General features: G+C 40.9%; 1 protein-coding gene across 4 annotated transcripts in view; it reads right to left on the reverse strand.

Annotated features, from left to right (window-relative positions):
- Nucleotides 1–18060, reverse strand: part of FAR2 (fatty acyl-CoA reductase 2) — a 175522-nt gene extending 157462 nt beyond the window's left edge. For 2 of the 4 annotated variants that reach the window (XM_047787304.1, XM_047787305.1), the window contains exon 1: nucleotides 17701–18059. The gene's annotated coding sequence lies outside the window, so the exon portion shown is untranslated. Of the gene's footprint in view, nucleotides 1–17700 lie in introns of all 4 variants that reach the window. The other 2 variants (XM_047787306.1, XM_047787307.1) reach the window with 2 other exon arrangements.
- Nucleotides 18061–20952: the final 2892 nt, after the last annotated feature.

Genomic DNA, 20952 nt, shown 5'->3' on the forward strand with positions numbered 1-20952 from the left:
TTGGACCCCTAGCCTGGGAACCTCCAAATGCCGCGGGAGCAGCCCAAGAAATAGCAAAAAGACAAAAAAAAATAAAATAAAATAAAAATAAAAAAATAAAATAAAAAATTAAATGTGTAATCCTCAAGATTGATGGGATGCAGCTTTTGTAAAATGCCTGGCATAGTACCTTGACTTATTAAACATTTGGTAAATAATAAGGGTAATTTTAATCAGCCATGATTTATTACCCTGTATCTCATAGCTAGAGTATTTCCTTCCTTTGTGTGAACTGTGTCACTGAGTTGACACCAATAAAGGGAAACAGACCATGACAAGCTTGAGTCTTGAAACCACAGTCTAAGTGAGGAAGAGGTTCACAAACTAATTACTTAAAAAAGCAAAACAGGGGAGTTCCCCTTGTGGCTCAGTGGTTATGAACCTGATGAATATCCATGAGGATGTGGGTTCGATCCCTGGCTTCGCTCAGTGTTGCCTCTTGAGCTGTAGTGTAGGTTGAAGATGCAGCTCAGATCCACCATCGACGTGGCTGTGGTGTAGGCCAACAGCTGTATCTCTGAGTAGACCTCTAGCCTGGGAACTTCCATTTGCCACAGGCAAAGCCCTGAAAAGCAAGCAAAGCAAAGCAAAACAAAACAAAACAAAACAAAAAACGCAAAGCAGGGAGGAACCTCTTTAAACAAGACATAAAAATCTCAATACAAAGAGAAAATGTTTGGTAAGTTCACCAGCATTAATAGTTAGAACTTCTGTTCTTTAAAACACACCAGGAAAAAAGAAAAAGACAAGTCACAATCTGGGACTTAGACCAATCCAACGATGTGAATCATGGTTAATGTGTGGGTGACATTGGGCAGCCATCCGTAAACAGTTTTGTAAGAAACTGCAGTTAGTACTGCTTTTACTCAGGAAAGGCATGTTCTTTTTCTCTTCAAAATGAATATTTTCTCCTCTTTTTGGTACTTCTCTAGCATTCTTCATTCACCTCCTCTCCTGGACCTCCACCCCAGGGTCACTCTCTGGTGTCCTCCACTCTTTTCACTCTCCCTGCAGGGCCAGTCTGGTGTCTGTAATGTCAAGAAGCCTCAGATGGGAGATGGCCAGGGCCAGTGTTGCACTCTTAGGGAGATGGAAACTCTTCCCACGGATGCCCAGGACCAGCCCGAGGAGGAGTTGATTTCAGGAGAAAAGAAGAGGAAGAGGAAAGCTAGTTTCAACCCAGGAATTTTGATGTTAAATTTCCCTTTGGAGTGGAAACCAAAGCATGGCTAGAATTAGAAACAAGCAAAATGGGAGTTCCTGTTGTGGTGCAGTAGAAACACATCTGACTAGTATCCATGAGGATACAGGTTCCATCCCTGTCCTCGCTCAGTGGGTCAGGGATCTGGTGTTGCCGTGAGCTTTGGTATAGGTCGCAGATGCAGCTTGGATCCCATGTTGCTGTGGCTGTGGCATAGGCTGGCAGCTGTAGCTCCACTTTGACCCCTAGCCTGGGAACTTCCATACGCCACGGATGCAGCCCTAAAAAAGCAAAAAAAAAAAAAAAAAAAAAAAAAAGAAAGAAAAAAGAAAGAAAGAAGAAACAAGCAAAATGGCAGGAGGAACCATCCTGAAAGGGAATACAACTGTACCTTGTCAGACTCGCCACCTAACAAAGATTACACCCGAATGTGAGGATGAAAAAGTGGCTTAAACAGATGCATTATGCAATGCCGATTGTTCTTGCCAAGTTAAACTTGGTACAATAAATTTTGAACAAGCAAAATAGGTTAATACCAAGGGAAATGCTTCTATGGCACCTTATTATGTACTGACTAGACTTAGTTTGTGACACGTGCAAACTCAGTTATTTCTCAGTACAGTACCTTAGAAAGCATCTATTACTAGGTTGAACCATGTGAAATGGCCAACACTCAACCACTTTGACCTACACCTGGCCACTGTACATAGTTCAGCCTGCATTTTGTCTGCAGAGTACTTGTAACTTTCCAGAAAGTGTCAAGCCTGGGCCGTGGTCATCAAGCTCCTGTGTCTATGGTCATTGTGAACCACTGAAATATACTGCCTCTCTACCACACTGAATGAAAATGACAGAAATGGCTTTTTCCAGCCTAAAAATTCTCTCCATGAATCTGTGCTGTATCATCACAGCCTCCATACACCAATCTCTTCATGCCTTGCCTATTTCTTGTAAAATAAATCAGGGTTCACCCAGTCACTCAGCTAGAAATCTCAGAAGAGAATTTTCTTTCTTTTTTTTGTTTACCACCAGAATTAAAATGATATTTAGTAAGTCTACCTGAGCCAGAGCCACAGAATCATGGGCATGAGAGCTAGAAGGGACGTTAGAGATAATCCAGTCGTTTTTCTAATGCAGACATAGTCACTGAGTAGGGAGCAGAATCAGGATGAGTCTGGATTCTTGAGTTCTGGTTGGCTCTTTTCTCTCCATCTCAGCTCCCACACAGGATTCATGCGCTGTAGCTAATGCATCTTTGCTTCCCCATAGCTTCAGGATTGACTGTAATTCTCTAATCCTTGCATATGACAATATCTCACCATACTGTGGCAACCACTCTTCTGAATGGTTTATGTGTATTAATTCATGAATCAGCACAACAATTCTATGATATTTCCTGTTATAAGCCCCCTTTTACAAGTAGGAAATCGAAGCACAGAAAAAATTAAAGTGATTTACCTCAGGTCACACAGCTTGCAGGCCAGCACCAGAGGCCACGCCCTCATGAGCCAACCATAGGTTTGCCCTTTGTACTGCCCTGCCCTTCACTGGGCAAAGCTCAGACTTCATTCCTTTGGGAAGCAGTTGCCAATTCTCCCCTCACTCTGTTGAAAGTTGTATCTGCCAAACTCTCAGAGTCCCTATTCAGCATCACCTTATTTGGAACAGGCTTATTGGTCTGTTTTGTCCACTGGATTGCAAACACCTTCAAGGTAATGACTGTTTTACTATTCGTTCAAAAAAATTTTTAAATTAAAAGACAGTTTATTTATAATGTTGTGCCAATTTCTGCCGTACCTCAAAGTGACCCAGGCATATATATATATATATATATGTATTCCCTTTCTTATATTATCTTCGATCATGGTCTATCCCAAGGGACTGGATATGTTTTGCTATTCTTAATATCCACAGGATTTGACACAGTACCTGACAGTAATCAGTAAATAAATACTTTTTGACTGAATATATGAAAGAATGAAGGCCCACCTATGTCTTTCTGCCTTCAATTTCTCCTTATTCCATCAGCCTTCCATCTTGATGTAAGTTGGGGAAACTAGTGAGACATTAGTATGTAAGGTCCACGGAGACTGGTAAACCCCAACTTATCTTCCTTAATCACGAAGATAAGCCTATTGATTGTTCCCCAAATGTTTGGTCACAAACTCATCACTCTATTAAGACAATCATTTTCTTCATCTATAGGCACTATATTCAGGACTCAAATTTGTCTTAAATTTTATCCTTTGACTTTTGAGTGTTAAATAAAATAATTTATAATCCATTAGACTAGGAATTAGGATCCTACAAGCAGGGTAAATAAGCATTGACCTTAATACTGAGGGCCCTAGAACATTCATAGTCACGATGGGCTTCAGAAGTCATTATGGTGAGATATATTTTAAATGACTTAATGTTTAAATGTTTTAGCTTTACAGTTGTTAGTCTGAGGTGGCCAGACTGCTACTATGTCCCCTGATTCGAAATCATACACAGAATTCTAATAAATGGACAGCCAGATGGAAATATAACTTTTATTTCCTACATCATAAAAAATTAATTTCAGATGGAAAGCAGATTTTAGTATGAAAGGCAAAACAATCTAGTCTTAGAAGAGAACATCTGCCTGATTTGCATGTAGGCAGAAAACATTACCTATAAAATAATAACACTAATAAATTGTACTCTTAAAAGTAAAAATTTGTACAAATGGCATGGGTTTAATCTTCAAAATATACAAAAAATTCATACAACTCAGCAATAAAAAACAACCCAATTGAAAAATGGGCAGAAGACATAAACAAACATTTCTCCAAAGAAAACATATGGATGGCCAGTAGGCACATGAAAAGATGTTCAACATCATGGATTATTAGAGAAATGCAAATCAAAACTACAATGGAATACTACCTCACGCTGGTCAGAATAGCCATCATTAACAAGTCTACAAATAATAAATGCTGGAGAGGGTGTGGAAAAAGGGAACTGTCCTACACTCTTGGTGGGAATGTAAACTTGTACAACCACTATGGAAAAAAGTATAGAGGTTCCTCAGAAAACTAAATACAGAACTACCATGTGATCCAGAAATCCTACTCCTGGGCAAATATCCAGACAAAACCACAATTCAGAAAAATACATGCATCAATATGTTGACAGCAGCACTCTTCACAACAGCCAAGACATGGAAACAACCTAAATGTCCATCAACAGATGAATGAATTAAGAAGTTGTGGTACAGATACACAATGGAATACTACTCCACATAGAAAATAAATAGTGATAAATAAATGGAAAATAAAATAGTGCTATTTGCAGCAACATGGACGAAGCTAAAGAATCTCATACTAAGTGAAGGAAGTCAGAAAGAGAAAGACAAATACCATATGATATCACTTACATGCAGAATCTAAAATATGGCACAAATGATCCTAGCTACAAAACAGAAAGAGACTCACAGCCATAAAGAACAGACTTGTGGTTGCCAAGGGGGAGGCAGGAGGGAGTGGGATGGACTCGAGTTTGGGGTTAGTAGACGCAAACTATTCCATTTAGAATGTATAAGCAATGAGGTCCTGCTGTCCAGCACAGGGAATTACATCCAATCTCTTGTGACAGAACATGATGGAAGATAATATGAGAAAAAGAATGTTTTGTAGCTTGGATCATTTATGCCATATTTTAGATTACACATGTAAGTGATATCGTATTTGTCTTTCTCTTTCTTCATTTAGTATGAGAATCTCTAGCTGCATCCATGTTGCTGCAAATAGCACCACTTTATTCTTTGCTACGCTGAGTTGTATTCTATTATGTATATGCACCAGATCTTCTTTATATATGTGTGTGTGTGTGTGTGTGTGTGTGTGACTGGGTCACTTTGCTGTACAGCAGAATTTGGCACGACACTGTAAGTCAACTATATTTTAATAAAAAAATATGTGAAAAAATTTTTTTTAAATTGTGTTCACTGAAAGAGAAAATTAAGAGCATAAAAAGGCAAGCCATAGACTGGGAGACATCATTCAAAATACATATATCTAATAATGGAATTGGATCCAGGATATATAAAGTATACACACAAATCATTGTGGAAAAAAAAGAATACGCAATAGACAAATGGGCGAGAGTTGAGTACTCCTTAAGAAAAGGTATCCAAATGGCCATTATACAAAACGGTGCTCCACTGTCAGTCACTAGAGAAATATAAACAAAACTATTCTGCCATACAACTACTCTCCCATCAAAATGGCTTAAATGAAAAGAACAATGAGAAGTGTTGACATGTGGAACAAGGACACCTCTTGATTACTGCTTCTGAGAGTACAATCACTTTGGAAAACTCTTTGGTAAATTTTATTAAAGCTCTCTATATAAATCATTTCCATGTGGAGGTATACCCAACTGCAATATGTACATATGTTCAACAAAATACATTCATAAGAAAGTTAACAGCACTATTTCTATGAACCTCATACTGAAAAGTACCTAACTGTTCATCAACAGTAGAATGGATAAACTAAATGTGGTATATTCACAGAACAGAGTACTATACAGCAATGAGAAGGAATACACAAAAATTTGAATGAATCTCATAAACAGAACACTGAGTAAACAAGCTGGATCCAAAACAATGCACACTGTGCAGTTTTACTTATATATAAAACTTCAAAAACTGGCTGGCCCAATCTATGTTTAAATGTTGCTAAACTATGACTTGAGGGTCAGCATAATGATTGTTCTTGGGATGGGCAATAGGTAATGAATGAATGGGAACATAAAGGGGCTTATAGGATTCTGATAGTATATATATATTTTAATTCTGGAAGCTGAAATATGAGAATTTCTTATTACTGTGTTTATGATATATTCACTCTTCCACACTGAAGTTATACCTTATAAAAATAATAAAAATCACAAGCAGAAGAAATTCATGGTGAAGAAAATAGTTATTACTTATGTTCATTATTAATCCATACCTAAAATACACAGGGTTTTTGTTTTATGTTTTCTCGTTGTGGTTTTGGTTTTATTTTTTGGGGTGTGTATAACACCAAAAGTACTTAGATATTATTTCATGACCATATTCCATTGTGGTAAGGAGGAACCTAGTATTAGTTACCTAGATGTTACAGGTTGAATTGTGCTCCCCGCTCCAGTTTCATATGTTAAAGTCCTACACTGCAGTATTTCAGAATGTGACCTAATTTGGAAGTGGGGTTATTACAGAGGCAACTAATTAAGTTAAAATGAAGCATTACTGGAGTAGGGTGGGCTCCTACTCCAATAGGACTGATGTCGAAATAAAAGAGGAAAATTGGACAAATAGACATGAATAGAGGGAAGGTGATATAAAGACACAGGGAGAAGAAGGTCATTGATGAGCCATGAAGAGAAGCCAAGAACTGATGTTTCCTTCACAGCCTGGGAAGGACCCAACCCTGCTGACACCTTGATTATCTTAGTCTCCAGCTTTCTGAGATGGAGGAAGCAAGGGTGATGCTAAAAGCTTTTCTGCACTAGGGACCCCCCCCCTCCCCCAGCTACATTGACTAGCATTTCATACTCTTGGCAAGGGTGCTCTAGGGAATGGGGAGCAGGGGAAGGGGTTACGCAAGGGAATTACATGACCCTTTCTGTTTTGGAACAATGTAATATTCTGAATCATGTGACGCACTGAAGACAGGTCAGGAAGATCTAAACATCCCAAAGAGTTCTATGGTCCCTGGGAGGAATCCTCAGAAGGGACATTTCTTAGGTCTAGAGGTCTTCAAGGAGGTAAAGCAGTGCTCCTAAAGCAGCGGTACCCTATCTTGTTTTGGTCATGACCTCTTTGAGAATCTGTTGAAAGCTGAAGTTCCTGTCGTGGCGCAGTAGTTAACGAATCCGCCTAGGAACCATGAGGTTGCGGGTTCGATCCCTGCACTTGCTCAGTGGGTTAACGATCCGGCATTGCTGTGGTGTAGGTAGCAGACGCGGCTCGGATCCCGCGTTGCTGTGGCTCTGGCATAGGCTGGTGGCTACAGCTCCGATTGGACCCCTAGCCTGGGAACCTCCACATGCCGCGGGAGCGGCCCAAGAAATGGCAGAAAGACAGAAAAAAAAAAAAAAAAGAATCTGTTGAAAGCTGTAAGTCCTCCCATCCAACGAATACCCATACCCATCCAGATTTAAGAGTGCAGATGAGGGTTTTTTTAAGCAGCAGGTTGGTTTTTGATGTTGCTTGTAGAAATAAAGGTAGGTGGCTCAATATAATGGGGTTTCCACTTTTCATCACACAGGAAGCCAGCAACTAATTATTGACCTTATGCCAAGACTCAAAGGGATCGTTTGGGAAACTCTGTCACTTTCCCATGTTGGCTGTTTTGCCTCTTCCTCTATTTCTTTTTCCACAGTGATTAGCAGTTAATTGCTTGACATGCAAAAAGAGATCGTGCGTCTATTTTTAAGGGCAAAAAGGAAGGGGGGAAACCTGCAGATTGAATCCAGTCAATAGCCAGGTTTGAGGAAAGGATGAGTGTAACCAAGAGGAAGGCAGTACAGGCTAATTAATCCTCAGGACTTGTTGTGAACAAAGGAGAACCTTGTTTCCCTGCTTCTTAATCTTCATTATCTTCCCTGCAGACTTTTATTCATTTTAACCCCATTTCTCATCACACCCTTCTTGGTATTAATTGCTCAGGGCTCTCTGGAGGGCTAAATTATTGACTGAGGCTGCTTAGATGGGAGAAGAATAAGAAATAAAAATACATGACTCTTTTATATTTTTACATTCAGGATATTTGCTGAAAGATTTCACAAACTCCAAATTTTAACTGGTCAGTTTTAATTGCTCAATGAACAGGGAGAACTAAAGCTTAAAGGCAGATACTATATCTGGTTCACCACTGTATTTGCAGAGCTAAACACCCAGGCTGATGAATGATAGATGCTCAAAAAATTGAATGAATGAATGCATGGAATGGCGAGAGGATTTGTAGTCTTAGGATTTGGATAATATTCTATATTTATCCACTAAATAGATACGTGATATATTTTCTATAAAATGAGAGAATTGGACCAAATACAGATAAGCTACTTGAACATTCTACAATTTATAAAATGAATATAGTTGGTTACGGCAAAACTATTTGCAGACAACACTATGCATAGTAGATAGGGTGGTGTGGTATGTGCTAACATACAGTATATCTAAGAGTTCGGGGAATTCTAATTTGAGAAAGTTTCACTCTGTCCTAAAAGAAACTGAGACCTAAATTTACCTAAAGTGCCATCCTGTGATCAGCAATGTACTCGGAAGCACTTGCATAACTGTGGCTTCAGGCAGCACTGGACCAAAATAGTAAAAGATGGAAGAAGCAAAGTCACAATTCTACTTGAAAGAGTTTTGACAAGTACAGGTTGCCAAGGAAGAAAGAAACTGCTTTTTGGATGAGAGTAATACCTCTTTCAGACCATCAAGATTCTGAGAGCTTGAGAACAGTTTTATAAGTGGACATTAATATTCTTAAAGCCTTTTGGTAAGAGAATAAAGTTGTCCATCCTTTAGCTCTTATGTTTATCTTCAGAACAGATATGTCCTAAGAGTCTTTTGTGAACAAAACACAATGGAAATGAGTCAATTCAGATTGAGAACAGTTACAGCATAATGGAAATAAAAATACACAGACGGACATTAAAGTTGATTTCATTCATATTTGTCAGGGTATCTTATTTACATCTGTGTTTCATGTGGAATTAAGTCGACAATTTCTCTTAAATTTTAGATAAATAGCTCTATATTTTTATTAAATGAATATTCTCCACCTTTAAGATGCTTTCGTTATTGGTGAAAACTATGCTGCTACTTCCCTGCACACCTGTTAGTATTAAATGCCCTCTCTCAAAAATAATAATAAAAAATCTTTCACACATGCACAAACTGAATTACTACACAAAGCTTCTTTTGTTCAGCTTAGCAAATTCTCCTGGGCAGATGCCTCCAGTTTGTTGACAATATTGTGCATTGGCAGACCTAACTATGCTTGAAGTGCTTAAGTGGTTTCAAATACGTCGGAACCAGACACACAATTTAACAGTCTTCCTAATTTCCAACTATCCTGCCCTTAAGAATATCTGGAGTTTGTGCCGACTTTGGTGGAATGTGACCTCCTACTGACCTGTGATAAATAAAGTGAAATTTTTCTAAAATGATCTAAAATGTGAAGCATTTTTACAATGGCTTTTTCTCATTTCTTGGCTCAGGAAATATTATTCTTGCCTCCCGTGGCCGTCCTGTTATTCACTAGCACGTGCTACTGATCCAAGACCTCCCAGCTGAGGTGGATGGATGGGGAAGTGGGTAGGAGAGGCTGAATTTTTGCCTTTTCTATTCAGATTCACAGGGGAAGAGCTTTCCTTTCTCTTCCTCCCCTCATGTGTGTGCTTCAACATTTGGGGCCATCTCTGCAGGAGACTGAGAGGTTAAAAAGCATTAACAACAGGGGTTCCTATTGTGGCTCCATGGTAATAAACCCAACCAGTATCCATGAGGATGTGAGTTTCATCCCTGGCCTCGCTCAGTGGGTTAAGGATCTGGCATTGCCATGAGCTGTGGTGTAGGTTGCAGACGCGGCTTGGATCTGGTGTTCCTGTGGCTGTGGTGTAGGCCAGAAGCTGCAGCTCTGATTGGACCTCTAGCCTGGTAACTTCCATATGCCTCAGGTACGGCCCTAAAAAGACCAAAAAAAAAAAAAAGCATTAAAAACAAGATAATAGTATGTCTAAAAGCCATAAGGGTCACCTATTGTCAGCTGCAACTAGAAAGTGCTTGGCTGGACTGCAGAGGTTAAGGATACGGAATTATCTAGGCCTTTTCAAATAAACCATGACTAAAACAAGAAACATTCACTATTCTTAGTGTCTGCCAATTAAAGTTAGATAAATTTTTTTTTCACTATCTACTTCATCACATTGCTGGCTACATAAAGAAATATATAACAATTTTTTTTTTTTTTGCTTTGATACAGTGTTAGGATGAGAGGTATTAACTCTTTCAGACTACCAAGTGGGAATCAGGTGGGAAAATGGCTAGTGAACAGAGCTCTCACCTGAAACCAATTCTTCTTTTTTAAAGGTAGGTCTCGGAATTAGTCATGGAAAATCCCCTGATCAACGAAGCTGGCAAGGAGCCCCATATTTCAAACTCTTTAGTTCCTGCAGAATACCATGCTCTGCAAAGATTTTGTGATGGCAGCAGACCTAGGCACAAGCCACTATCTGCCATCTTCCCTTTCTAAGTCCCATGGAAGCACCTGAACCACCTGTCCCCACATTTGTACCTGTGCTGTGCTGGTTATGAATGAAGTACCTGGGGAGCCTCAGGTCAAAAATGTTGGTTCAATAGGCTTGGGGTGGGGATGATGAAAAGTATATTTGTTCCTCCTAACTTAAGACTGTCACCTTTAAACCATTCCTCTTGAAAAAAAAGGGTTCATTAATAAAAAATAGATTTGTTCCATCAGTGAAATAAAAATCAAAAGTGACTTCTCACAGGAAAGTTCAGGTAGCAGATTTCAACAGCTATGTAATATTGGGGTTAATTACCCCCTCTACCTCTTGGGCCCTGGTTTTGTTTATCCTTATATATGACTTCAAATGTCTGAGTAGCTTTCAAAAGCTGTCACCTGCGAGACTACCTTCTCACATTGTCATGTAACAATAGCTACACTAGTCATGGACAATAAAGGGGACTACTATGGTTCCAATGAGAATAACATTTGAGGAGTTTCTGCACAGTCAGCTGACCTATTTGTATTTGACCCTTGACATAGACTGAACTTTTCAGTCCTCCCAAAATATGTATGTTGAGATCTAGTCTCCAATGTGATGATGTCACATCACACTGAATGGAATCAGTAACCTTATAAAATAGGCTCCTGAGAAACCCTCACTCCTTCCGCCATGTGAAGTAACAAGGGAAAGAAGAACATCTATGAACTAGGAAGTTCAAATCTGCTTGTGCCTTCATTTCGGACCCCCAGCCTCCAGAACTATAAGAAATACATTTTTGTTATTTATAAGACACCCAGTCTATGGTACTTTGTTATAGCAGCCTGAACTAAGACTATCCCTTAATATATAAAACAAATCTAGTAAAATTATCTATGGCCAGTGAGTTTAATAGCTTAGAGCAGGGGCCAGACATTTTATATAAAAGGCCAGAGGGTAAACAGACCAGGCTTTGCAGATCACAGCTACTCACTACATGAAACACTAAAACAGCCACAGACAATAGGATGAATAGATGCCTGGCACTGGCTGGTTTCCAATAAAACTTTATTTATGGATACCAAAAAATGAATTTCATATAACTTTCATGTGCCACAGAACATTATTCTTCTTTTGATTTTTTTCAACCACTTAAAAATGGAAACACTATTCTTAGTTCAAGAGAGACACAAAAATAGGCAGGAGCTAGATTTGGCCCTCAGGTCATAGTTTGCTGACCCCTGGTGTAGAGCACCGAGTGGATGAAGCCATGGTCAGAATCCAGAGCTGTATGAACTTGTTTCTTTTGTTCTGGTCTGTTGGTCATTCTTTGGTCATCAGTTGCCCTTCTGCCTCCAACCCACCACCATGCAAATGTGCTGGGGACCAGGAAAGGAGATATAAGAGATTGATTGCAAAATCATTGTTCCTACAGACACTCTAGGTATTCACATTGTGCTGACCTGCAGGGGGGTATATTACAAGTATCAAGTAAGGCCCAGACCCACCGTTGAATATGAGAGCCCTGTGAAATCTTCCTCCCTGTATATGCTTCAGCTTCCTCATATGCACATCTAGATTTGACAGAATAGACCTGCCTAGTCTTTCCAGAAAAGTAGAAATTAAAATCTGTAAAAAAAATTGATTGTTTTTAGTAAGACTACAGATCTTGCTTGTATCTCTTTATGTCTTATCCACATGGAAGAATTGTTTTCATCATCAACTTAACACTTATTAACAGAGTCAGTTCAGTTCTGGGCTTCTGCTTTCCTTCAGCTAAGTAGCATGAAAGAGATGAGCAAAGCTGATGGTTAATAGAGAGCTGTGGATGTTAAAAGGTTTAATCTATTAATATAGGGCAGCATTTCCCAAAGTGTTTAGGCCGAATGCTGACTCTGTTTGATGTTCTGCCAAAAAAAGCATTTCAAGGTCAAGTAAGTTTAGTAAATGTGGCATAAAACATCTTTTTTTTCTTTTGATGTTTCTTAATGTGCATTATTAGTATGTTAAAGGCTCTGAGGATGCCTGCAAAAAAACCTGCTTATCTAGGTCAAATTAAGTGTTCCTCAAACTCATGTGATCAGGGCAGCTATTTTATATTCACTTTATGAACAACCTGAGAAACTAATGATCCATGGACTAGATTTTGGAAATAGTGATACAGACAAGGTAGGAGAATGGAAAGATTCTAAGCAGGAGAGTGAGTTGTGTTGTGAAGTAATCACTTTAATGAAGATCAAACTTTTCTCTCTGGGTTTTTGTCATTTTAGATTACACCATATTCCATTCATGGCCTCAAGTCAGAAAAACTTGAGTCATATCTGTTATAGTGGTAACCTCTTAAAAAATTATAAAGTGCCTGCACAGTTCATAAATAATTTCAACAGTATGAATGATAATCTGAAAAAACTATCTTCCTCTCTCTCACCTCTATCCCAACAGCCTTGCGTACTTTCCAGAGGTACCAGGCAGCATTTGTTGGTTTCTGTGTCACTTTTCATGAGGAGCCTATAGTTTTGGATCAGAAACATTCAGCAGTATCTACTGAAGGGAATTTATTCCGCACTTCTTTCTTTAGCCACCTCTCATCACCAGCTATCACCGAGTTCCAACAACTCTACTTTTGAAATGCACTTCAAGCCTGCCCACTCCTCTCCATCTTCCCTGTCAGCACTGCTGTCAACTCTATCCTAACTGGTATCACACTTCCCATCCTTGATCTCATTAGTCCATTCTTATAGCAGCCACAAAGATCTTAACATTGAAATTAGTCTTCAATGGCTTCACATTAAAATTCAGGGATAAATTAGGAGTTGGGGGTTAATACATACACACTACTGTACGTAAAATAACAAGAATCTACTGTATAGCACAAGAGACTCTACTCAATATCTCATAATAATCTATAATGTAATGTAATCTGAAAAAAAATAACTGAATCACTTTGCTGTACACTTGAAACACAACATTGTAAATCGACTATTCTTCAATTAAAAATTAAAATTACAATTAAATAAAATTAAAAATCTTAAGATCTGTGGGAATCTGAATGATCTGGCTCCTGCCTACCCACTACACGCATGTCCAGCATCTCAGCAACCCCCTCACCCAACACATGTGCCTCCTTTCTGTCCTTTGAACACTTCCAGGATTTTCTTCTCCTTACAGACTTGCTATTTGCTATTTCCTCTGACTAGATTGATATTTCTTTTTTTTTTTTCTTGGCCATGTTACTCCCTCTGCTTCCTTCAAATGTCAACTTAAATGTTTCTTTGTCAGAGACCTTCACAGAGCACCAAATCTGAGTCAGCCCCTGGATTTTTCTTTTCTTTTCTTTTTTTATAGCATCTCATTTTCTCTATACTATTTCCAACAATTTACTATATATATATTTTTTTCATATTCCTGTAAGATCCAAAAGGATGGGGGCACATCTGCTTTATTCCATGCTAAATGCAGAAAATTGAGAGTTGTGATTGGTCATAGAATAGGCTTAATAATTATGTATTATACGATGAAGCTAGCCAGTGGAAATCTTATCACCTGCCTTTTCCTTACATGAAACTTTAGCCCCCTAGAGATTTCCATTTTTTTTGTGTTTAACATCCAGAAGACTCATTCATTCATCTTTATTAGGAGAAGAACTTTAAGGTCACCTCATGTAACTCTCCTCTTAAGCGTCACTAACCATTTCTGTTTATTTTACTCTCTTCTTGGGAATTTACCATACTTAACCTTCTGCACCATTCATCTGGTACCTAATTTCATATTGCCTTGTAACAACTTATCTGCTATGTTAATTAACACTTTACATTTACATATTTGGTCTTGCCAATGATACCATACATTTATGGGGTACAGGTCTTACTTAGTACTTCATATCCTAAAGTACACAATATGCCTCTGCACAGAGCAGTTGCATGAAAGAAGGTTCCATCCACCCTCTCTGATGTGCCCATTTTAAGACTTTAATAAGGAAGTTGGACCCATTTCAATTCGCTCTTCTTCAACCTTCTGAGTGTTTTGCCACTATGCTGGGAATAAAAGCTGTGATGAGGGTAAATTCTAGGTCAGAGAGAAGCAGTTAAGGAAGGAGTATGGGGACACAGGACTTGCCCAAAATTTCACACTTCCTTCCCCAGTGGTAGGAGAGATGAAGAAAACCTAGTAAGGAACTGAGTGTACTTTATAATGTAAGGTATCTCCCAGAATATTTAAAAGAGTGCCTTGCTCAAGATTTTGAAAATATGAATTTTTAAAACTTAAATGAAGCAAAGGGAATTAACTCAAAAAAATTCAATCGCCGACTGTCTCTCATCGTTTAATTTTGGGATGAATTTGACCCGAACATCAATTTAATTCAGGCAGTGTCTTTGGGATCCAAGAAGGTAGTGTGTACTTTTAATTGCCAATTCCAATCTTGCACAAGATAATGATTTTTTAAGGAATATTTACAATACCAGGATTTCTCACTGTGGTGCAGAGGAAGCAAATCTGACTAGTATCCATGAGGATGCAGGTTTGATCCCTGGCCCCACTCAGTGGGTTAAGAATCCAGGGTTGCTGTGAGCTGTGCGGCTCAGATCCTGCATTGCTATGGCTGTGGTGTAGGCCGGCAGCTTCAGCTCTTGATTCAACCCCTAGCCTGGGAATCTCCATATGCCACAGGTGTGGCCCTCAAAAGCAAAAAAACAAGCAAGCAAACAAACAAAAAAAACCCCAAAACCTTAGTTACTTTTAATTTTTTCTCCCATCAAAACACTAGGGTTATAAAGGTTCTACAACCCTTTTAATGCACTTAACCAACCTGCCTCAAGCTACTTCTTAAACATGGAGTCAAAAAGTGAAGCTTGTCACAATACCGTCTTAGTATAGAACTGTTCAAGGTAAGTAGACGGTTTTATAATTATTAGCTCTTTTTAACTATGTGCCTTCACTTTTTAAGGTGAATAGAGTAGTAGATAATGACTGTTATCTTTGTCTTTTCAATGAGGAAACTGGGCATAGAGGGACTTAGTGACACAAGCGTGCAGCAGCTAACTTTCAGTTTGTGTCAGAGAATTCACCTCAAATGCAGGATTGCTGAGACAATGCTGTTATTCAGGAAGTGAGAGAACAGAAGTGTGAACCTGGGCTCAAGACTGGCTACAGAATTTGCAGAGTATAGTGTAAAATGAAAACTTGGAGCTCCTTGTTTGAAAATTACTAAGAGAGCTGACAGTGACTGCAGAACATTAAACCAAGTGTGGGGGCCTTGCAAGTACTGGGCACTGTACTTCCAAGCTGGCCGTGCCTTAAGTCTCTGGACTGCCAACAGCTGGGTGGGTGGGTAGCAAGGAGGCTGGGAGTTTCTGAAATTGTAGGCAGGATTCTATGTTAGTATGTATATGCTTATTTTTCATATCCCGTAGCTTTTATCAGATCTTTAAGTGGTCTGTTAACAAAATAAAGCATTAAGAAATCTCTTCAAGAGTAATAAACATGCTCAAAGAGACCAAACACAGTGTTGCAAGGACAGCATGCTGGTATCAGTGTACATGCTTCCTCAGAGATTGTGTTTGTAAATGCATGAGGTTTCATGGATGCACAAAAATTAACGCAAAAACAAAGAATTCTTAAGGCTGCCCAGATACTGTCAGAAAAAAAAACACACAAGAAAGCATCTGCAGAAGATAGGAAAGCATGGTGAGATGTTTTTCTTTTTTTCCTTTTTTTTTTTTTTACAATTTTCACCCCTTTAATGGATGCTTCTGTCTTCTGTAATATCACATCCCTCTTTTAAGTAAAAGAGAAACATATCACTGTAAGATTCACCAACTCGTGATTTATATTGATTTTAGAGATAATCATAACCCGATAGAAATAAGAGTAAGGTAGGAATTCGTTAATAAAGCAAGTGCAGAAGATGCCCTTAGAAATAGGCAGAGTACTCTAAAGATCTGCACTCTGAGAAATATTAGATGAAATGCTACAACTATTGAGTCTGGCTGCTAAACCCCACGGTTGTCTCCTAGAAGTCTCATACACAAATACCACTATGTGTGAACTTGCTGAAAAGCCTGCCCCTTCATTTTGAGTGGCTACCTTAAAATTTTTATTTAGTCTCTTTGACCTTTTAGACTAGATATGGTCCTCAGCCAAATCAACTCATAAATAGGGATAGAGAGAGATGGGTAATTGAATCCACGGGGTAATTCTCAAATTTCCGTTTGCACAGTGTCGAACTTCTCTTGATTCGGCCACTAACAAGTAGAAAAACACAATTCACTTGAATTTCCTGGTCACCCTGCCGTTCCCACTCTTATTCTTGTTACAAGGCCAATGGGGCACTCTACACGATTCAACCAACCGCCAAATCTCTTCTAGATCAAGAACCTGATTGCACACACCTGGTACCTCATCCATCAAAGAATAAGTGTTCATAACTCTACCCATTCCCGCAAGATAAAAGAGTAGACGGCTGGCAGGTGTGGTGTTTTTCTCTGGTTTCTAGGATGAAGTCAGTAGTTAACTCCTTTAATTGAACGGAATTAGCCCTTTGATAATAGGAATGTGAGCAGCATTCCCACAAGCCAATCCAGTTGGAATCATCTGGTACCCGGGCCCCCGAAGAAGAGATGAAAAACTTCCAACGCGGACAGACCCAGCCCAGGCCACCCCGGCTCATTTCTGCCTGGGGCTCAGTAAGTGCAGAGGCCGGGGTGGGACCAGCGGTGACGAGGCCAAGGCCGCGAGGAAGCGCGCCACGACAGCCCTGGGCGCAGGGAGGGCGGCCGCCGCGCCCCACGTGGCCCCGTTCTCTCCAGGAACAGTCAGTCCCAGGGGCCAAGCAGGCCTCCACCAGACCTAGGCTGAGCCTCTCCTCCGCGGGCCCCAGCTGCTGCACCGCTCCCATGTTAACTCTCTCGGGCCCTTCCCGGCGCGCGCCCTTCTCGCCCCCGCGCGCCCCGTAGGCAAAGCCGGAGCCTAGTGCGTTTAACCCGCCGGCAGATGACACGGAGGGGCTGGGGGCAGCTCCCTGGCGGGGCCGCGGAAAACGCCCGTTCCCCCCACAACCCCGCCCCCGCGCCCACCCTTCTTCTGGGTCCTGCGAGGGCCGCCCCACCCTCCGTCCCTCTCCAGCCCGCTGAGCCCTGCCTCCCGGCCACCCCGGCCCATTCTTAGCCGGGGAGGCGTGGGCGCTGGCGCGGCCCGCCTGCGACCCCGAGTACCTGCTCCTCCAGCGCGGAGCCGGCTCAACTAGTGGTCCTCTAAATCCCAGTCCTTCCCCGGGGCTCCGGGAAGTGCTTCGGCCACAAGGAAACTGCTCTCGCCTTTCGGCCCCCAAACGTGACACTCGCTATATCCGGCTCGGAGACTGGGTGTGGGGCGGGAGGAAACCACCCTCCCTCCGACCTTCCCCGTGGCAGCCTTGGCCTCGGCGTTGGGCGCGGAGACGGCGGCGGCCTCTGCCCGGGGCGGGAGGAGGGCGAGGGGCTGGCGAGGGCCCTACAGGCCACTGGGCTACCGCATCTTGGGCAGGGCGGCCGTGCGCGCAGGCCCGCCCCGCAGCTTCCATTCATTCAGAGCCGCGCAGATCCACTCGCTATTACTCCCGGATTGGATTCCCGCACCCGCCCACCCCTTTTCTTTAATCGGTGGGTGAGGGGAAAGGGAGCAGGAAAGGCGCCCCTCTCTGGTCTGGAATAAAAGCTCCCACACCTTGAGAGAAAGGAAGGGTGGGGGTGAGGAAGAGAGACAGAGTCAGAGAGCAGGAAAGGAGAGCCAGAGAAAGATGGGGGCGGGAGGGGGGAGACAGAGGGTCAAAGGTTCTAGTCTGCACGCTTGGAGGACACACCTTTCCCCACCCAGCCTAGGAGAAAAGGCAGCCAAAAATCCGAGTTTACTCAGCTCGTCCGTATTGCACGCCCAGTGGGAGCGATGCTCTTGAATCTGTTCCAGACTCTGCGGAGGCGCCCGGCAAGGACCGACCAGCGCAGTGTCCTTTTAAAAATGCAGGAGGGGCTGGAGGCGCAGTTTACTCCTGCCCAGGGTGAGGAGGGCAGAAATCAGGCTCTGTCTGCGTCGAGTAGGAGTGGGTAGGTGACTAGGAGACCAGAGAGATCGGAGATGCGGCTGCAGGAATAGTAGCCGGTGGCCAGCTTTTCTCAGCAGTGCTTCTCTAAATTTTTTTTTTTTTAATGCGCTTGTTCTGAAATAGACTTTTTATTTTAAAGACTGATAGGTTTGAGGGAAATTGGTTTGGTCACTGTTAAATTTTAAACGGAAAAACTGGAGCCGTCGTCGGGGAAGACTTATAGAGGGACATACAGGCAAGTGGGTGGAGCTGTCACGGTCCTCAGCCAGGAAATGCTGAAAAAAAACGGCCAACGCCCAGCCTAATTCCTCGGACAAGATGGAAAGTAAATTCCCAAATAAATATGCTGTGTTAAGAAAAGCTAAAAAAGAATATTGCCCTATAAGTGGTCTTCATTCTCCTCATTACAACAATCAACATATAAAGAGATAAAATTAATTTATGAAGGTTTGAGTAAATATGAGCCATTTCTTCCATTACAAAAAAAAAAAAAAGTCACTCTCATCCTGAATTCTCTTCTATTGAGCTCTCTTCTGTTAAATGTGATAAGCAAAGTGTAGCCTAAAGACGCTGTGGCTAATGTTCTCTGGTGACTGCATGAAAGCAAGAAGAGACAGAAAAAGTTAGGACCCAATAAATATACTCTTTGCTACCCCTCCCCCCAACACTGGGGAATAAGTCAATGTGTTCTTAAAAGTGTATGACAGCACTTGAAACAATACTGTCAAATGATGGTGAGAAGGTATTGAAACCACTCATCACATAGCAGATAGAGGTAAATTGTTACAATTCTTTGGAAAACAATTGGCAAAAAGTTTCCAAGGCTCAAAATATTTAGTCACTCAAAATTGTGTTATTGTTCTGAAACTTTTGATGTAAGATTCCCATTTCTTAGAATTTATTTTTAAAAAATCCACAAAAAGGGAAATACTAAATGGACAAAGTTATAGGTCTATTACAGCATTATAATAATATGTATTATAATATAAGCATGTAATAGAGTATGGAGGTTCTTTCCTGTTACATAGTTATGTAAAGTATAAAATAAAAAAATACTTTCAGTGGAATTTTGATGAATGAGATGCAACATTGCTGTAGATTACAAACCATAATTTCATTTTTACAGCTTAAAATGATATTTATATATGGGTCACATATTCATTGCCCAGGGCTGCCTTATCAATGTACACAGATTGGGTGGCTTAAACAGAAATGTATCATCTCATAGTTCTGAAGGCCAGAAGTCCAAGACCAAAGTGTTGACAGGGTATAGGCCACCTGCTTAGCTTCTAATGGTTTGCTGGCAATTTTTTGGCTTTTCCTGGCTTCTAGAAGTGTAACCCTGATCATTATCTTCTTCACATTGTGTTCTCTGTATTGTGGGTGGGGCGGTGTCTGTGTCCACATTTCCCAGTTCATGTTGGATTTAGGGCTCACCCTATGGGCTTCATATGAACTTTTTACATTTCCAACAACCCTATTTCCAAATAAGGCCACATTCTCAGGTATGAGGGTTGTGACTTCAAGTATGAATTTGGGGAGGGGGTGGAGAAAGACATAAATCAACCCATCAACATATAATAGTACAAAGAGGCCGTGTTGTTACCACATCCAAGCTCATACTGCTTGCCCCACAACAAGCCAATAAGACAAGAGAGAAGTTGTTGGGGAAAAGAACAGTGACTTCATTCGGAAAGCCAGCAAACCAAGAAGACGGTGGACTCTTGTCCCAAAGAACCATCTTGCCTGAGTTAGTATTCAGGCCTCTTATACTACAAAGGAAGGGAGTATAGACAAACATTTGTTAATTCCAGTCAGCCTCCAAGGGGATGTGTTAATTTCTTCCTGTCTGTAGTCATTCACAGGTGGGCCTAGCCAGGATGTTTCCTGTGGGGAAACAAATGTATGTCAGCTTAATGCTCATTACCTGGAGGCAGGGTTCTCAGAGATGGGCCATTGTGTATAATTTAAGTTTAGAGGCTACATCCCTTTAGTGACTAGTTTGTAATAGAATTTGGAGGTTCTTTCCTGTTACATAGTGGGTTGGACAGTGGCTCCCAAAAGACATGCCCTGGTGCAAATCCCTGGAACCTATGATTACTATCTGATTTGGAAAAAAAAAAAAGTTTCTGTATATGCCATGAAGTTAAAGGTCTTTAGAGGAGATCTTCCTGGATTGTCCAGTTGGGCCCTAATTCCAATGACAATTGCCTTTATAAGAGAAAGGCAGAGGAGGAGTTGAGACATGCACATGTTGGATGAAGTGATTTGAAGACAAGGCAAAAACAGGACTGATGTGGTCAAAAACCAAGAAAGCCAAGGAATGCAGACAGGTGCCAGAAGCAGAAGGAAGAAAAAAAAAAAAAAATGGAGTCTCCCCTAGAGC

This window comes from Phacochoerus africanus, chromosome 7 (assembly GCF_016906955.1).
Source record: "Phacochoerus africanus isolate WHEZ1 chromosome 7, ROS_Pafr_v1, whole genome shotgun sequence".
Classification (NCBI taxonomy): Eukaryota; Metazoa; Chordata; class Mammalia; order Artiodactyla; family Suidae; genus Phacochoerus; species Phacochoerus africanus.